This window comes from Triticum dicoccoides, chromosome 3B (assembly GCF_002162155.2).
Source record: "Triticum dicoccoides isolate Atlit2015 ecotype Zavitan chromosome 3B, WEW_v2.0, whole genome shotgun sequence".
NCBI lineage: Eukaryota > Viridiplantae > Streptophyta > Magnoliopsida > Poales > Poaceae > Triticum > Triticum dicoccoides.
Genome location: NC_041385.1, coordinates 823880912 through 823890669, shown reverse-complemented (window position 1 = coordinate 823890669; position 9758 = coordinate 823880912). Strand labels below are relative to the sequence as shown.

The window sequence follows — 9758 nt, the reverse complement described above, 5'->3', positions numbered from 1 at the left end:
AAAGTCGAGTCGTCTATTTTGGAATGGAGGAAGTACCTTGTGGACAAAGGACATCACCTCCTCCTTGCCCAACTCACGCCCGCACCGTTAGTTTCAGCTCTTCTAACTGATCTTCTCATTCTAACTGATCTTCTTCTGCCTGATGTTCCTTTGCTGTTCTGGGCAGAGCTAGTCACGCCCGCACCCCAGTTTTCATTATGTAGCGAAAAATAACATGTCACGAATCACATTTGCAAAAGCTATGCTACCTGCCTAATCATCAAATATGAAACTTCACGGGAAAACAAATGCAATCACCCACAAAAACAAAGAAATGTATCCAGCAGTTTCACAATAGCAGAAAAGGCAATATTCCAGACAAGAGAACATATTTCGAAACATAAACAACCCATCTCCAGGTCAAGAGCAAATCCACCAGGATGATTCCACCATAACTACGATTTGTGCTCTATTACAAGTTAACAAGAGACACGTGCATGATATCTCAGCGTGTCAAGATAGAGACCGTAGGGTTCGGCACATCATCAAACAATACAAGCAAGCATTGAATGTTTTGCAAAATTCCTTCACTGTCAATTGTATAGAAACAAAATCTTTCTGCTACCATTTTGGAACACTTCTGCTACCATTCTGGAACACAGACTGCAACAAGGGTCTTCACATTAACCTCATTCCATTGGCATCCTCAAACTTTCCACAAGCTGCAATTGCACAAAAAATGAAGACATTATTTCGGCACCATCATGGAAAATGCTACCGAAACCTAGAGTCATACATGTACTGCCAATATATATCCAGGTACAAATGGGAAGACGGAATTCCAACTGGCAGAAACAAATAATAATGGAAGTAAAGTAAGTACATCTCAATGATCTCTCTGAAGAATCAAGCATTTGCATGTGTCAACTATCATCACCAAAAATGGAACCAGCCAAAACTGCAACTATGAAAACGCACAGCTTCGTCTCCACGTAACTGGAGCAGATGATATAGTGAGTACCTTCAAGCCCATTGTACCAAATGGCAACCAAAACATGCATTATTATTCAGGGATATATTCTCTTAATGAAGGAATCAATTTGAGATTTTCTACAAACTTGTATCAGTAATGAAGTTATTTACACCATATATGACAACCCAACCATTATGCCTAAAACTAATTCTCTCTTGAGGACCAGCCAGTCAGAGGTAGACACAATCTACACACGCAGAAATTTTTTTAGTGGAAATTTCCTTCAGAAACACTAGATGAGTGATGAGGTAAAACTTTCTAACAGTACCAGGCAACTGGCCTCAAAAGGGTGCACCTAAAGAGTGCAGACCCGGCCTGCAGGGTCAAAATATCCATGCTGCCCAAAAGTATGAAACCGCAACTTCATGTATCATTTTTCATGCTTCAAGATGCACACACAGAAAGAGAGAAAGATAAACGATAGTACTCCCTCCGTTCCTAAATATAAGTCTTTGTAAAGATTCCACTATGAACAACATACGGATGTATATAGATGCATTTTAGAGTGTAGATTCACTCATTTTGCTCCGTATGTAGTCCATAGTGGAATCTCTACAAAGACTTATATTTAGGAACGGAGGGAGTAAAACATTATATAGTAATTTTACTACCATTAAAATGCTTTGCTACAACAGTAATACACAGGTGCTATAGCTCAATATTGAAAAAGAAGCAGAGTGCAGGGCATATACTGCTGGCACCAAAATAGATATTTTATGAGCTCACAAAACGAAATAAAGACACAGTAATAAATGCAGAAAAGAACTTACCAAACTCTAACGATGTACTCTTTCAGCGAACTGAGCCGACGCACCAGTTTGTGACATTTTGTTCCAAATGCCTACATCACAGTCTAGTAACACACCCTTCGGAGACGGCGGCTTAGGCAACCCAGATAATTTGCGGCATTGAAATACACACCAGTGTATTACGCTTTTGAAACGTAGAGGCGCTGCTTCTGACAAGGTAAGGAGTTCAGGCAAACCATGAAGCTCAACTCTTTTCAATCTCGGCAGTCCCAATTCTTCTGCCGCACTAGCAGAAATGAGAGTCCTCATCCTGCAGCAGTCCTTGACAACTAGCTCCTCTAAATTAACCAGGTTCAGAATCCAAGTTATGTCTGTTAACTTGTCGCAGTTGTATATCTTCACTGATTTAATGTTCAACCCTTCGGGTTTCAAATCAATAGATTCAAGGTTCGGCAGGTTACTAATTATAAATCTCTGAAGGCATGAGAAAATCATTGGGGTGCTTTGAACCTCAAGATCCGTGTACACTAATTTAAGCACATGATGAGAGCTCTTAATTTGGAGTTCATGCAGTTTATCAAAGTCTGCAAGCAAGTAGAGAAGATCAACCTTTTCTGTCTCAAACCCAGACAAGCACATATACAGTGGGCAAACTTCAGAGAGCTCTATCAGTTCCCTCAATACATTTTCAGTTTCCACGGTGAACCCAGCCATGAGGCGATCCACTTCTAGCTCCTTCACCTCATTTATTAGTGATGTGTCGAGCAGGCACCCAGTATCAAACAGATCTAACACTTTCAGTTCCTTTAGCTTGGCAATCACCCCTATCGGTATATGCTTAAGTTCAGGATTCCTTCGGAGAAACAAATACTTTAGTTTTGAGAGTTCTCCCAAAGAAGAAGGGACTGAGGTTAATCCCGTGGATGACAGATTGAGGTACTCTAGAGCATTCATCTTGGTTACTCCTTCAGGGAAATTTGGAAGAGTGGCTCCCTCCATATCAAGAAACACAAGCAGATCAAATTGGCAAAGATCAAATTTTATAACATAGCGACTAACCAACACAGTCACGTTAGACTGCAGCAACTTGGATCTCTCTTTGTTATTCTGATCCAGATAACATTTCCTCTTAAACATCTCAAAATCTTTTGCTGATGCCCAGACGCGCTGAGCTACAAGCCATGTTTTCTCAGTTAATGAGGGTCTCCAAGGCAAATCTGGAAACCAGTTCGCTTCCCTGTTATCCAATGTCTTTATAATGGCCTTGCGAATCATTGGGTTCATTCGAACATGAGTATCTTCACTTGAAGTGAGGGTGTTCTGCCCTTTCTCTAGTAAACAATGCTGCTGAAGCATTCTTATGTAAGCATATCCTTCTCTCTGTGCATCCAGGCCATCCAACAAGCCCATGCCTATCCACATTAGAATGCGGCTGTCGATGGGAATATTTGCATCTTCACTCCACAAGGAACAGATGAGGACAAGGCACTCTTTGATTTTATCTTCCAGGTCATCGTAACTGCACCGCAGCCTCTCAAAAAGGTTATCCTTTTTATGAGTAACAAGATGCAACTTGGCCTGTCTCAGCAGCTTTACAGCTAGTTCCCACTGTTCAGGTCCGTCTTTTATGGACATTGATAGTCCAACATTGCGTAAGGCTTCTGGCAGCAGACCACACTCCTTGATTAAGACAGAAGAAAGCGCACAGAACCTTGAATCCTCCAAGGCCTTGGTACCCACTGCACAGTTGAAAATCTTAGTAGCATCTTCCTCAGTTGGACATGACATCTGCATAATACTGTCACACCCCATAGAAGCGCATATGGCATGCGTACTTGTTGTGAAGACAACCTTGCGGCGCATAGCAGAGGCCGGGGCTGGAGCAGGGACGCCAACTCTTGCAAGATTAAAGGGCTCTCGAACATCATCTAGCAGAAGCAAGAAATTGTTTTCACTCAAGTAACTACTGATGGTAAATGCCTTCACAGATTCAGTTACATCTGGCGTTACCGCCAATCCCAGAAGGGCAAACAGTGCATTTTGAATCTTAGAGATAGAGCTGTCCGAACCAGCATCAATGAACAGAATCTGGAAAGGAGTATCATCAGCAGCAAACTGTGAGAGGCACGTAGAGATATTTCTTATGAGTACCGACTTGCCAACTCCTGCCATTCCCCATATTCTAAGCAGTTTAGAGTCTACAGATTCATTTTTGATAAATTCAACAACCTTGTCTGTATATGTCTTCATAATCTCCAATGGGTCTGCAGACCGTTTCTTTGTCCTTCTGTAATAGCTCTACACGCTCCAGCCATTTGCCTCCCTGGTGAGAAGAAGGGGATGGGTCGCTGAGATTGAAATCACATTTCATCGCCACCACCCTTTGTACGGCATGGTCATAATCCGTCATATGGCGGCCAGGATCAAGCAGGAAACCATAGCAATCACAGACGGGATCCCAAATCTTGTTGAGAACCAGCAAAATAAATGCCACAGCCGGGCTAGTGAAAAGCCCAACTGTTTGTGGCAGCAGCCTTGCTCTGCAAATGAAAAAGACAACCGCACCAAAATTAGTGCAAGAGTGAGGTATTTATGGCAATAATAAGTCCACGGGAGAATGTTTACGGTGGGGGTGGAGGAGGAGCATGTGCTTCCATGATGAGGAGGAAGATGTCGTGCCGATTGCGTCAATCAAAAGGGGTAGAGCCGGTTGCCCTCGCAGCGCATCAACCCTGTACAAGTGATATAGAAGTACAAATATACTCAAATATAACTATAACAGATAATGAACTCGTGACATGCTTTTATTTTTACGAGCTAAAGTTCTAGCACATGAAAATCACACAATATACCCTGTAGTGCAAAGGAGGTAGCTCACTTATTCTAGTAGTGCAGTTTAACCATTGTAAGAATTATGCAAAAAGGTTAATTTAGATCTAATCATCATCTGTGCATATGGGACATCAACAATTAACAATCTGTATAGGGAAGTGACATCAAGGATCATCTAGAACTATGCGAGAAGGTTCATTCAGAATCATGTGAAACTATTCCTGCCAGAAAAGGAGGAACCTGAGCAACTCCACCCTCAAATCACACAAAGATGGATCCAACTCCAGGTACAGAACCACAACGGAGAAACACCAAATTGTTCAGAACTGGAGGCAGGTGACAAAGGAACTTTCGGTCCCCTTACATCAGTGATCAGTCAAAACATTCATAAAATGTAATGTAAAGAACTTCTAGAAGCCTCACATCACTCAATGCAGCAGCGCATCCCACAAAAAAACAGAGACAAGATCCCAAAGTACGTAACATAACAAAAAGTAATATACAGAATTACAAAAAACTTTGAAGAACCAAGAGCAAGTGAGCAACTGCTGACAAAAAGAGCAACCAGAAGACTGAATCTTCATGTCTTCTACAACAAAAGCAGGACAGATAACCAACTTGGAATAGGATACAGAATAAGAAACGAGACAATGTATAATCTTATCTGTGAACTGATTGAGATTCGGGCATTGAGAAACTCAGAACAGTCATGTGAGATGATGCATAATGTACAATCTTGTCCGTGAACTGATTAAAATTCAGACTACAAACAAACTCGAGACTTCAGGGTTCCCCAAGATTCAGGCATTCGGGGCACAGAACAGATAAGCATTTCAAAGGACAGGAATAAACAAGCATAACTCTTTCCTGACCATTCACAGAGCCATGGATGTGTGGCCATTGCTACTACCTAGCTTGGGGGTGGTGATGGCGGTAAAAACAAGCAGCAGGTGGGACACAAGTACTGTCAGGACAGCAGCTGTCGATGAGATTCAGTTATCACAGGGACCAGATGAACCGTAGTTATGAAGATCTAGAGGCTCGTGATGCTTGCCCATGTACTGCATTGTTACAATTGTTGTCCTTTTTACTGTCTCTCTTCTTTCTTTGCCCCGGCTACCCCATACCCAATTCTAGAAATCTCTATTATATTCTAAACATACAGTTTATAGTGGAGAATGGATATTTGGTAGCATATATTAAACAGGACAGTATGGACACTGATTGATACGGTTCAAACAGCTGTGATGGCTTTGAGTGAACTACTGAAGACAGTGGTGACCAAAAGGAGCTTCCAGTTCAGCACTTCCATCCCAGAGATTAGAAAATCAACATGCAGCAAAAGTTGAGACTGAAACAGAGATTCAGCACACTACTGAACAATAGCTTCAGATTCAAAAAAAAAAAACAGCCATAACATCTGCTTTCAATTTGAAAGCTCAACATGAAGGAAATACATTTTGGGAAGAGTATGGCAGAACTTATGAGAGAGAGATGAAAACCCAATTCCTAAAATCCATTACTAAGGGACCTAGAATGCAATTCCTAAGTTTGATGAGCAAAAACCAGTAGCATATACTCCTCTCTCCCCATATAGAGCTCAAACCATAGCTCAATTTCGTCCTCATAACCCTGATCAACGGTAGAAGACCGTCACAGGTACGTGGTCATGCCGAGGCCGACAAAGCAAAAACCCTACCCTAGGAGAGGAGGGAAGGGGAGAAGAGGTGAGGGTTTTACCTGGGGGAGAATGACAGCCTGCAGGACGAGGACTGGCGTAGAGGAGGCAGCGGAGCGACGGAGCGTCGGGCGGCAGAGTGTCGGGGGTGCGTCGGGGCGGCGGAGTGTCGGAGGTGCGTCGGGGCGGCGAAGCGTCGCAGCGTCGGAGCGTCGGAGGGGCGACGGGGCGGCGGAGCGTCGGGGGTGCGTCGGGACGGCGGAGCGTCGGGGGTGCCTCGGGGCGGCGGAGCGTCGGGGGTGCGGCGGGGCGGCGGAGCGTCGGAGTGGCGGCGGGGCGGCGGTCGCCTCCGTCTCCGCCCGTCTCCTGTTTTTTTTTAGGGTACCGCGTCTTCTGTTCCGCTAGGGCATCGACTATTTTGAGCCGTCCCCCGCCTGCTCGGGGAGAATCGGAGTCGGGGGGCTGGCCCGGACAAACGCCTGCGCGCCAATCGGGCCATGGGCTTTGCGAAATTTCTGGGCCCATCGGTAACTGTACATAAGTATCAAGTTTCTATTTCCTAGTATTGTCTAAAAAAATTGTCTCAAAAAAAATTGTCTAAAAAAAACGTTTCTATTTCATATAAAAAAATGTAGTATCACCCAAGCCGATGTGCTGGTCTGCAGGCGTTGCTCTGGCCGTGGCTGCGGCGGCCATGGCCGGCTGCAAGCAGCAGCTGCTGCATCTCGCGCCGCCCAGGCTGCTGCTCACGGGCGCATCTGGCACCGCCCGGGCTGCTGGCCGCCGGAGCCACTCCATGTTGTGTTCACCCTCCGGGCTGCTGGTCGCTGGGGCTCCGCTTGGTGGTTCTAGCCCGCCTAGGCTGATGGCTACCGGAGCCGCCCTGTGGTGTTGCTCACCCGCCCGGGTTGTTGGTCCCCGGTGCTCCCCGTGGTGCTGCTCGCGGGGGACTTTCCATGGTGCGGGCCGAGCAGGCAGGTGGCGGCGCAAGGCTCCCCGTCGGTGGAGCTACGCGAAGCTGAGCAGGCGGTCGTGGCTACAGCGGCTGTGGTCGGTGGCAAGTAGCGGCGGTGGCGGAGCTCCAAGGGCTGCTGACCCTGTGTGCGCGGGGAAACTCCAATGGCATGCCGCAGTGGCGACGGAGCTCCAAGGGCAAGTAGCGGCGGCGGAGCCTTGGTGCCGGCCATGGTGTGTCCTTCTCTTGGGAAGAGATGATGTAAAGGGAGGGAGAGAAGAAAGAAAAAGGGAAGAAGAGAGAGCTAACATGTGGGCCCTAAATGTAAGTTAACGGTCAAACAATCAGTTAACTAACTGCTTATTTAGGTGCGGGCCCGACCTGTCATAAATCGGATCAATTGTAAATCACATGGTCATTTGTGTTTTCTTGGAACAGCCAACCAATTTTATGGTAGATTTTTAAAAATTAAAAAAAGTGATTGTCTTTTTGTAGATCTAGCCCGTAATGTGATAGTTTTTTGCTATATAGTCGACATGCAACTGGCCTCTGTTAGGTCAACTCCAATGCACGGCCCCAAATGGTCCGCCTGTGTCTGTTTGGGAGTAAACGGACAAAGCGGGCCCTCCAACACGCAGCCGCAAACAAATCGCCGTTCGTTTTCTGTCCGCTTTTGACCCATTCCCGGCCTAAGTTTGAGCCGAGTTTGTGCTACCTCTTGAGCATGCGTTGGTTTTCCCTTGAAGAGGAAAGGCTGATGCAGCAAAGTAACGTAAGTATTTCTCTTAGTTTTTGAGAACCAAAGTATCAATCCAGTAGGAGGCTACACTCAAATCCCTCGTACATGCACAAACAAATAATAATCTTGCAACCAACGCGATAAAGGGGTTGTCAATCCCTTCACGGCTACTTGCAAAAGTGAGATCTGATAGAGATAATAAGATAAATATTTTTGGTATTTTTATGATATAGATTGGAAAATAAAGATTGCAAAGTAAAGTATATCGGAAACTTATATGATGGAAAATAGACCCGGGGCCATAGGTTTCACTAGTGGCTTCTCTCAAGATAGCGTGAGTATTACGGTGGGTGAACAAATTACTGTCGAGCAATTAATAAAAAAGTGCATAGTTATGAGAATATCTAGGCATGATCATGTATATAGGCATCACGTCCGCGACAAGTAGATCGAAACGATTCTGCATCTACTACTAATAATCCACACATCGATCGCTATCCAGCATGCATCTAGAGTATTAAGTTCATAAGAACAGAGTAACGCATTAGGCAAGATGACATGATGTAGAGGGATAAACTCAAGCAATATGATATAAACCCCATCTTTTTATCCTCGATGGCAACAATACAATACGTGCCTTGCTGCCCCTGCTGTCACTGGGAAAGGACACCGCAAGATTGAACCCAAGGCTAAGCACTTCTCCCATTGCAAGAAAGATCAATCTAGTAGGCCAAACCAAACTGATAATTCGGAGAGACTTGCAAAGATAATAAATCATACATAAAAGAATTCAGAGGAGATTCAAATATTGTTCATAGATAATCTTTATCATAGACCCACAATTCATCGGATCTCGACAAACACACCACAAAAAGAATTACATCGAATAGATCTCCAGGAAGATCGAGGAAAACTTTGTATTGAGATCCAAAGAGAGAGAAGAAGCCATCTAGCTAATAACCATGGACCCGAAGGTCTGCGGTAAACTACTCACAACTCATCGGAGAGGCTATGGTGTTGATGTAGAAGCCCTCCGTGATCGATTCCCCCTCTGGCGGAGCGCAGGAAAAGGCCCCAAGATGGGATCTCATGGGTACAGAAGGTTGCGGCGGTGGAAATAGGGTTTCGTGGTGTTCTCGGATGTTTTCAGGGTATATGAGTATATATACACTACTAGGGAAAAGCCTATACACAGAATTTTAGCAGCAGCGCGGCTCAAAAAAGAGCGCTGCTGCTAATTAGTAGTAGCGCGTGTGAGGGAAACTCGCTGCAGATTAGTTTTTAGCAGTAGCGCGGTCGGCGAAAACCGCGCTGCTACAAGTATCGGCCGGCGGTGTCCACCTAACTCCATTTAGCAGTAGCGAGGTGCCGCGAACCGCGCTACTGCTACGGATGTAGTAGTAGCGCACTTTTTCTGAGGTCGCTGCTGCTAAATTTCAAATTGGCACATTTTTTTGTCCCTGTTAGCAGTAGCGCCATCGACCAAAGCGCGCTGCTGCTAACTCCTTAGCAGCAGCGCAGTTTAGCTCCCGCGCTACTGCTAACCCGCACCAACCCACCACCTTTTCCCCACCCGTCCCTCCCCTCCCCCTCCTCTCTTCCCTTTCCCCTACCTCCCCCACATGCTCCCACTCTCACTCTTCTTCTTCCTCAATACTTCTCCCCCATTACTCTCTCTCTTCTATCCACCTTTCTCTCTCTTCATTACTCCTACCTAACTACACCACCTCCATTAATGCATCTCCTTTCTCTTTTTCCTTTCCCCCCCACTAGTTGAAGTTGTCTCCTCCCAA

At 45.3% G+C, this 9758-nt stretch overlaps 1 pseudogene; it reads right to left on the bottom strand.

Moving 5' to 3' along the window:
- Positions 1-368: 368 nt before the first annotated feature.
- LOC119278700 lies at positions 369-6528 on the bottom strand (annotated as a pseudogene).
- Between the last annotated feature and the right edge of the window lie 3230 nt (positions 6529-9758).